This window comes from Hyaena hyaena, unplaced genomic scaffold (genome assembly GCF_003009895.1).
Source record: "Hyaena hyaena isolate Hyena2069 unplaced genomic scaffold, ASM300989v1 scaffold_682, whole genome shotgun sequence".
NCBI classification, from domain to species: domain Eukaryota; kingdom Metazoa; phylum Chordata; class Mammalia; order Carnivora; family Hyaenidae; genus Hyaena; species Hyaena hyaena.
In genome coordinates this window covers 1,040,449-1,048,611 of record NW_024081315.1, presented here as the reverse complement: position 1 = coordinate 1,048,611, position 8,163 = coordinate 1,040,449, and the positions used below count along the sequence as shown (strand labels likewise).

At 44.8% G+C, this 8,163-nt stretch overlaps 1 protein-coding gene across 4 annotated transcripts in view; it reads right to left on the bottom strand.

The window, feature by feature from the left end:
• STMN4 (stathmin 4) overlaps positions 1-5,850 on the bottom strand; it is a 21,508-nt gene extending 15,658 nt beyond the window's left edge. Inside the window, exon 1 of one of the 4 annotated variants that reach the window (XM_039217372.1) lies at positions 5,584-5,850. The gene's annotated coding sequence lies outside the window, so the exon portion shown is untranslated. The remainder of the gene's footprint in view (positions 1-5,583) is intronic. The other 3 variants (XM_039217371.1, XM_039217374.1, XM_039217373.1) reach the window with 3 other exon arrangements.
• Between the last annotated feature and the right edge of the window lie 2,313 nt (positions 5,851-8,163).

The following is an 8,163-nucleotide window of genomic DNA, read 5'->3' as shown; positions in this document are numbered from 1 at the left end:
AAGGAAAGGAAAGGAAAGGAAAGGAAAGGAAAGGAAAGGAAAGGAAGGAAGGAAGGAAGGAAGAAGGAAGGAAGGAAGGAAAAATAGAAGCAAAGTTCCAGGGCATAGACTTCCATTCAGGGTCTCTAGATGGAGTGTAAAGCATTGCAACTCGGGTACCATGAGAGACCCTGGACTCGGGTTACTTGGAAGTATCAGCATATGGAAAAAGCTCTTGTAATCTGAGTCCTAGTTATACCAGTAGCAATATTTTGAAGTACTTTACAGTCTATCAGGCACTTTCAATTGTGTATATGTGCATATGTACATTTTATATGTAATGTTTTAATTACAAACATATTAATGTCTTATTTTGAAGCAACTCTGTGACAGAGAAAAGAAAAGAAATCCTTGCCATCTTGCTACTTTTTGCTGTTGTCACTTCCTTCTAGTCCTCTCCCCCGGTGTTCATTATTTTTACATGGTTGTAATCTGAACATATATATTCTATCATTGCATTCTTTCAAAATCTTATAAAATAGGTAATATACCCATTTCACTGATGACCAATTCAGGTGAGTGACTTGGTTTGCCTCAAATCATATAAACAGAAAATGACAAAGATGGGATTTGATCTGATATCTTCTTATATCAAAGTTCCATGGTCCTTCCTCATATCCAAGGCCAAGAGTAAATATAAGTAAGACACAAAGGCTTGTCTGCCCCACCTCTGCCTCCCAACCATGGGCAGCCCCAGAGCTTAAAATTCCCACCACTAAGTTCTTCTTGCATCAGTCAATGCTTGAGAAAGTCCTGTTAAAATGCATACACATGGGGGCGCCTGGGTGGCTTAGTCGGTTAAGCGTCCGACTTTTGCTTAGGTCATGATCTCACGGTTCGTGGGTTCGAGCCCTGCGTCGGGCTCTGTGCTGACTGCCAGCTCGGAGCCTGGAGCCTGTTTCGGAGTCTGTGTCTCCCTCTCTCTGACCCTCCCCTGCTCACGCTGTCTGTCTGTCTGTCTGTCTGTCTGTCTCTCTCTCTTAGAAATAAATAAAAAAATAAAAATAAAATAAAATAAAATGCATACACATGACCTACCAAGTGTAATAAATTAAATCATTTTCACATCAGCAGAGAACAAGCAATAGATTTGTAAACATTACCAGAGGGCAAGCTCTCTGCCCACAGATGGGAGGAGGCATGGAGATCTCTAGCATTGCCCACCATTTTCAGATGAAGAGACAGAAGGCCCAAGAGGTTAGGTGCCTTTCCCAAGATTAAGTAAGAGGAACATAGCCAGGTTCCCAACCTACATTTAACCTATAGTCAAAGGAGATTCTCACCTTTTGCAATATTATTTTTGTTTGCATTATTCTTTCATTCTTCACCGGTGCTTTGTAAGTTTTACATCCTGGTTTTGATCTTTAAGTTAAAATAATTTATATCTAGATTTTATTTCTTTAAGAAGAAAACAGTACCTAATGTTTTCCCTTGTGAGGGATGAGAGATTCTGCATACTTAAATTCCTTTCATTACAAAACTTCTGATTTTGTCAGTTCTGGATTATTATTAGTGATTTCCTTCTTAAATTATTCATTTGATAAATATTTATTGAGAACCTACTATATGTACTATGAGAGATGCGAGGACATATATGTGTATATAAAATGATAACTTTAATAGACATTCCTTAGCCTGAAGATATTTGACATTTGCATTCCATTTGTGTATTTTCTTAGTAGAACTAAAACTGTAAAAGCCTGGAATATGCTTTTACATATCCCTTAAAATATCAGAAGAGATTTTCTTTGTCCTTACTCTTCCTCAAAGAAAAAAGGCAAAATAACCTTTTTCCAGACTATCACATCTCTAAATATAGCAAATTCTAACTTAATAAACAAATTCAATCATACATGATGAATGTTTATTAGCCAAGCCAAAAAAAGCGGGGTAGAGTTTGGTTCTCTGCAGAACATTATAAAAATTACATTTTGCATGTTTTAGAATTTCTCCCAAATTTCTCTCCCCTCCTCAAATTAATGTCTCATCTCTACCTACCTAATGATTTCAAAATCTCTGGGAATTCTGTATCTGCAAATGATAGTCTCCAGGTAAGTGGGAAATAATAGAAAGACATCAAGGGATCTGGAGAAAGGATCTTAAGCATTCAGGAAAAATTATGCCTTTCTTGGATTAGGATTTTGATTTTGAAAATATCCAGTTATTTAAAATCAACAGCACAGGGGCACCTAGGCAGCTCAGTTAGTTGAGTGTCCAATGCTTGGTTTCAACTCAGGTCATAATCTCACAGTTCGTGGGATCAAGCCTCATGTTGGAGCCTGCTTGGGATTCTCTCTGTCTCTCATTCTCTCTCTGCCCCTTTCTCTCTCTCCTCTCTCTCTCTCTTTCTTTCTCTCTCTGTCAAAATAAATATATAAACTTTAAAAATAAAATAAAATCAACAGCACAAAACATCTGCTTTTTCCCATTCTTTCTATATGGTTGGTTTAATACAGACGCTCTGTCCTCTCTTTTCCTCTCTCTTCCCTTCCTTCTCTGCCTTCTTTTCTGTCACACGTTACAATCTGGATCTCAGTTTATCACTCTTTATTGCCCTACTTTAAATCTTATCAGTCAACAGACTCATGTCCCATAGGGCAAATATGGTTTAAATGACCTAATTGGATGAGAGAAGCAGCCAACCATGCTGGACCTTTGGATTTCTTTTATTGAGCCAAAATGAAATCTAGATACCAAGAAAAAAAAATGCAAGGCAATCCCACCACCCACTGGCCAATAGTATGTCTGTTCAACTCTCTGCTCAGGAAGGACAATATTAAGCCAGATTTTTCCATTTTTGATGGGTCCTTTAGAACATCGTATCTCCCTAACAAGATAGTTTTCCACTTAAACTTTAACTGGATTTTTGACAGTTAATATTGTATGTGGTCATAAGGACATGTTTGAACAAGATAGTTCTTTCAAGAAGTTCACAGTCCTTCAGCTCAGGTCATGATCTCACAGTTCGTGAGTTCGAGCCCCGCGTTGGGCTCTGTGCTGACAGCTCAGTGCCTGGACCTTGCTTCCGATGTTGTGTCTCCCTCTCTGCTCCTCCCCCACTCACACGCTGTCTCTCCCTCTCTCAAAAATAAATAAATGTTAAAAAATGTTTAAAAAGATCAAGAAGTTCACAGTCTACAATATGGGTGAAACTTGAGGACATTATGCTAAGTGAAAGAAGCCAGTCATAAAAAGACAAATGCTGTTTGATTCCACTTATATAAAGTACCTAGAATAGTCAACTTCACAGAGATGGAAAGTAGAACAGGGGTTGCCAGGGGCTGGGGGTGGGGGAGGGAAGAATGAAGAGTTAGTGTTCAAAGGGGATGGAGTATCAGTTTGAACAGATGAAAACAGTGGTGGGGATGGATGGTGGCGAGGGCAGCACAACCATGGGAATATAGTCAACATCACTTAACTGGACACTAAAAATGGTTAAAATGGTAAATTTCATGTTATGTGTATTTTACCACAGTTAAAAATTAAAGATTTTTGAAAAGAAGTTCATAGTCTAGTAAGAATGATCCCTAGGCTTATAGTCTTAGAAAAGGTCATGAGGGTCACTTAGCCAATGTTTTTTTCTTACTGGGACTGACAATAAAGAACTGCATTTTATATCATGCATGACCCAGGATGTGTATGTCATAATATTGACTCTCACACACATATATAGCCCCTGATACATCTACATGCATACACATAAATATACAAATAACTAAAATATAGACATAAATATGTGTGTATTTATTTATAAATAAGACATTTATAAAATATGTTTATAAACAAACATAATCTATTTATAAATAATTTATATAACTAAAAATGGTATAGGAAACATTTACTTTACTGCATAGAATATGTTTTGGCTTTTTTTCTACTCTAACCCCATTTTATTTGAAAAAAAAAAATCTGCCACAAACCCCAAATTTGACCTCATCATCTACTAATGGATCTCAATCTACAGTTTGAAAAACACCAATCTAGCCCAGTCTCCAACACGATGCAGAAATCTCTATAACCAATCTGCTGGGTGATCATCCAACTTCTGTTTGAATGCCCTCAGTGATGGGGAGCTCACTCCCTACAATGCTCTGTGGTGGACCCATCTAGCAGTTAAAGATCCCCTTCCACTCCAAACTTCTGGGAGTGGCCCAGGTAGAGCTGGGGATTTCAGAAGGTCTGGGACCTGCTGACAGGTGTTCTGGTGCTGGTGACAAGTGGGTTTCAAATGGAGTGGAAGCACAGTTCCTAGCAGCAAGGTGCGAGCTTGGGCGAGCTAAGGGGAGGACCTAGCTGTCCCTAGAGGACAGAGCAGGGTCTCTGGAGACTCTAGCTTTGCTCAGTGGAGCTGCTAATCTGTCCTTGCCCCTCTGCTTCCTCCCCGCTGGCTCGGCTCCGGCACTATGATTATCTCCTCAACTGAAGGATGATCTCATTCCCCCAGCACCCTGACTGCCTGCCTGCGGGAGAGGTTTCCTCCCCCCTGAGAGGGGCTCAGCCTCAGTAGAGACAGATTCTCCCACATTCTCTCTCAATCTGCCGCCCACCCCACAAGACTCCAGCGAACCACCAATGGCCACATCCCCTCCCACTGATCTCTTGGTCTTGAGACACGAGGACATCCCTACCCAGGGTGTTCGGACTCAGGCTACCTCAATATTCTGAGTCCCCCAAAGGATTCAAGGCACCTGCCCTTTTTCAGGACAATGGGACCCCTCCACACCTGTCTTCCTGGGAGGAATGAAACAAAGCACCGCCACGTGGGGATGGGGCTGGCCATTGGACAGTGGATCCGGGTCCTGGTCAACTGGATGAGAAGAAGGCAATGCCTAAACTCTAAGCGAGGGTGGTGGATTGAGTGAGGAGTGTCCCTGCTTGGCCACCAGCAGGGACCAGGGCGTGGCACTTGTGGGTCTCCGCAGTTTGCAGCCCAACAGCCAGCGGACTCTGCCCAGGTACCATCGGGTTGACCTCAGGGCGGGGCGGAGCCAGGAAGAGGTGGTGATCTCATTGCATCCTTAGAACCAAGAGCAAAAACTAACCCGGTGCAGACAGAGGAGAAAGAAAAGGATGATACACAGCAGAAGGGAGCCAAGAAAAACTGGCTGAGGAAGGAAATGTAACACACAAAGCAGCTTCTAGCTTGAAACAAGTCGTGGGTCAGAGCCAGCTCCGGGGGAAGCCAGACTCTGAACAAAACCTTTCTCCCAGAGCAACAAGACATTATTATGCAGAAAGAACTCACCATGGACATCTGACCTCCCCCCACCCCCGCAAAAAAAAAAAATCAACCCTGGCAATTCCCACCTGTCCTCCGAACTCTGGAACAGAAGGACTGCCTGTAGCCCCACCTTGCCCTTCGGGGTAGCCCCATTCTTTTCACCTCACCCCATTTCAGCCAGGATTTCACAAAGTTTAATTGATTGAGTGAAACCAAAAGGCGCAAATGGCGCCAGGACCCTCGCTCCTCCTCCCCGTCGTTGCTAATAATTTTTTTCTTTTGTCTGAAAAACCTTAAAGAATTTGTACTTCATTCCCACTTACCTGCAGTCCAGTTCAGGCGAGCTGCTTCCTTCCTCACTCCTTCAATTAGTGGTACCCTGGGCTTCTCTCCACATCAGCACCACTGCTCGCTCTCCATGACATCACCTCTGAGCTCTGTGATTGGCTGACAGTGGGTTGCTTGGCAATTGGACAGTCTCCGCTGGTGGAACAGGGATTGCCTGAGTGAGTAACTCTTAGCAGGCCAGGGAGTGGAAGATGATGTCAGACAAATAGCCTGCTTTCCATGCTGCCTGTGGAGCTGGGGACCAGAGGGTGAGGGTGGGGATGCAGAAAGAAGGAGGGAACAGTACGAGAGGGTGGGGGTGAAGGGCACGGCTTGCAAGCTGAGCTGTCCATCCAGAGAGAGAGCACCTGGAGAGGAGGAATGATGAAGGATTTCCAGAATCTTTAGCCCTTTCATATCTGGGGGTGGGAAAATATGGCATCTAGAGGAGAAATCAGAAAGAACAGATGAACACTAAAAATAGCTTCCAGAGGGCTTGATGCTTGTTTCCAGCTCTGTCAGAAGAGCTGGTGGATTTGAACAGTGAGTCAGAAGGCAAGGAGGGACTTCAGACATCCTCAGATTTTGGGGCACGTGAGGGCCTGGCACGCAGGTCCCAGGAGAGCACGCAGGTCCCTCTTGCCACCTGGCTGTGATGTTGGCCACGCCTCTTCTGTGGCATCCTGCTAGAGCTGGTGGGTCCTCACAGCCCACGCTACTTCCCGGGGCCTTCCAGAAGGAAGAAGACCATGACTGAAGCTGAGGAATGTCACTACCCTGATGATTCCTAAAACAGATGGGACTCTGACCGGAACTGATGGGTCACCCATGATGGTTTCCCTAGGTCCCTCATCGAGTGGAGGCAAGGAGCCCCTGATGTTACCCTCTCAGCCTGCCAGTCAGCCGGAAGTGGCAAGGCCAGGCAGACTGCCAAACAAGACCCCTTCTCTAGAATGCCTCTCCCATCAAAGGTTGCTGAGCTTGCTCTCCATCCCCTCACCCCTGCCTTCCACCACCTGGCCTCACCTCACCGCCTTCTTTCCAGAGGGAGAGAGTGGATTTCTTTTGTTGTGATAAGATATACATAGCACAAAACTTACCACATTAACCACCTTTCAGTATACAGTTCGATGGCATTAAACACCTTCACAGTCTGTGCGGCCATCACCACCGTTCATCTCCAGAACCTATCTTCCCAAATCGAAATTCTGTAACCATTAAACACATTAAACTCCTCTTTCCCCTCCCCCTGGCTCCTAGTGACCTCTAATCTACTTTTCGTCCTAATGAATTTGCCTCTTCTAGCAAATTCATTACCTCATGTATTACCTCATGTAACTGGGATCATACAGTATTTGTCCTTTCGTGTCTGGTGGATTTCACTTAGTATTTGTGTCCTCACGGTTCATCCACACTATAGCCTGTGTCAGAATTTCATCATCTCACCCTTTTTATGGAGGGTTTGTTCGGCCACAGTCAATTTCACTGGCTCTCACCCTCTACCACCACATTCCTGCTGACTGAGAACACACAAAAGTCACCTGCATTCAGCCCATGCTTTTAAAGCATCTTTAAATGGCGAGAGCACCGAAGGACATTTGCACATCACAGTTTGTGCAGGTGGAAGACATGCGGTGTATACACTCGCGAGTGTGCTGGGCCGGAAGTAGGTTCTCAGGCCCTGGCATGGGCCTCACAGCTAGGACCCACGGGCTGGCACTGCCCAGGGCCCTGTGCTGTTCTCCAGGGCTCCATGTAGACATGTATCTCCAACCCCCCACTTCACATCAGGAGAAGAAAGCACCCATCAGACTGCCCCACTCTGGGCCACCACACTGGGTAGGGGTGAGGGTGACCAAAATAATGAAGGACCCCTGGCTGTCTTTGGAGTTCACAAAGTGTGCTCATGTGGGTCCTGTCATGTAACCTCAGTGGCGCTGTGAAGGCAGTGGGATGAAAACCCTTCCTTTGTTGGAACAACATGCTTATCACGCATGCCACACACCAGGAACCCAGGCCCCCAAGCCCCAGGCCATAGTCTCATTTCAAAGAGAATCAAGAGTGCTTATGGAAATCGAAAGGCTTCCTGAATATGTAGAGATAATAGACACCACACTGCCTGCCAGGCTGGTATCAGGAATCCAAGCAAACTTGAACCCCGTGGCCGCCTTTGCAGTCAAGGGCTCCTCTCTCCTCTCCTCCATCTTCTCTTTCCTCCTCCTTCCATCGCTGAGAAGTCTGGAACTCCCAAGCTGCGGCTCTGGGAAGGGGGGTTGGGTGCAGGGAGGAGCCAGCGAGTTGCCATGGTGATGGCAGCCAATGAGAGATACTCTGCTACTAGGGGAGGGAAGTGCTCTGTCTGAGTCCCCCTTACTGACTGATAGGGGAAGGGAGCTGGGACAAGGTGGGGAGGACAGGACATAACAACCAGAGACCAAGGAGGGGGCGAAGGGAAGTGCAGAAAGATGCCCCATTTCTAGAGTTATTTAGCTACCATTTGAGTACTACGTTATGATGAAATATATATATATTTATTATATATTATAAATATATAATCAGTAAATCTCACTACAGCC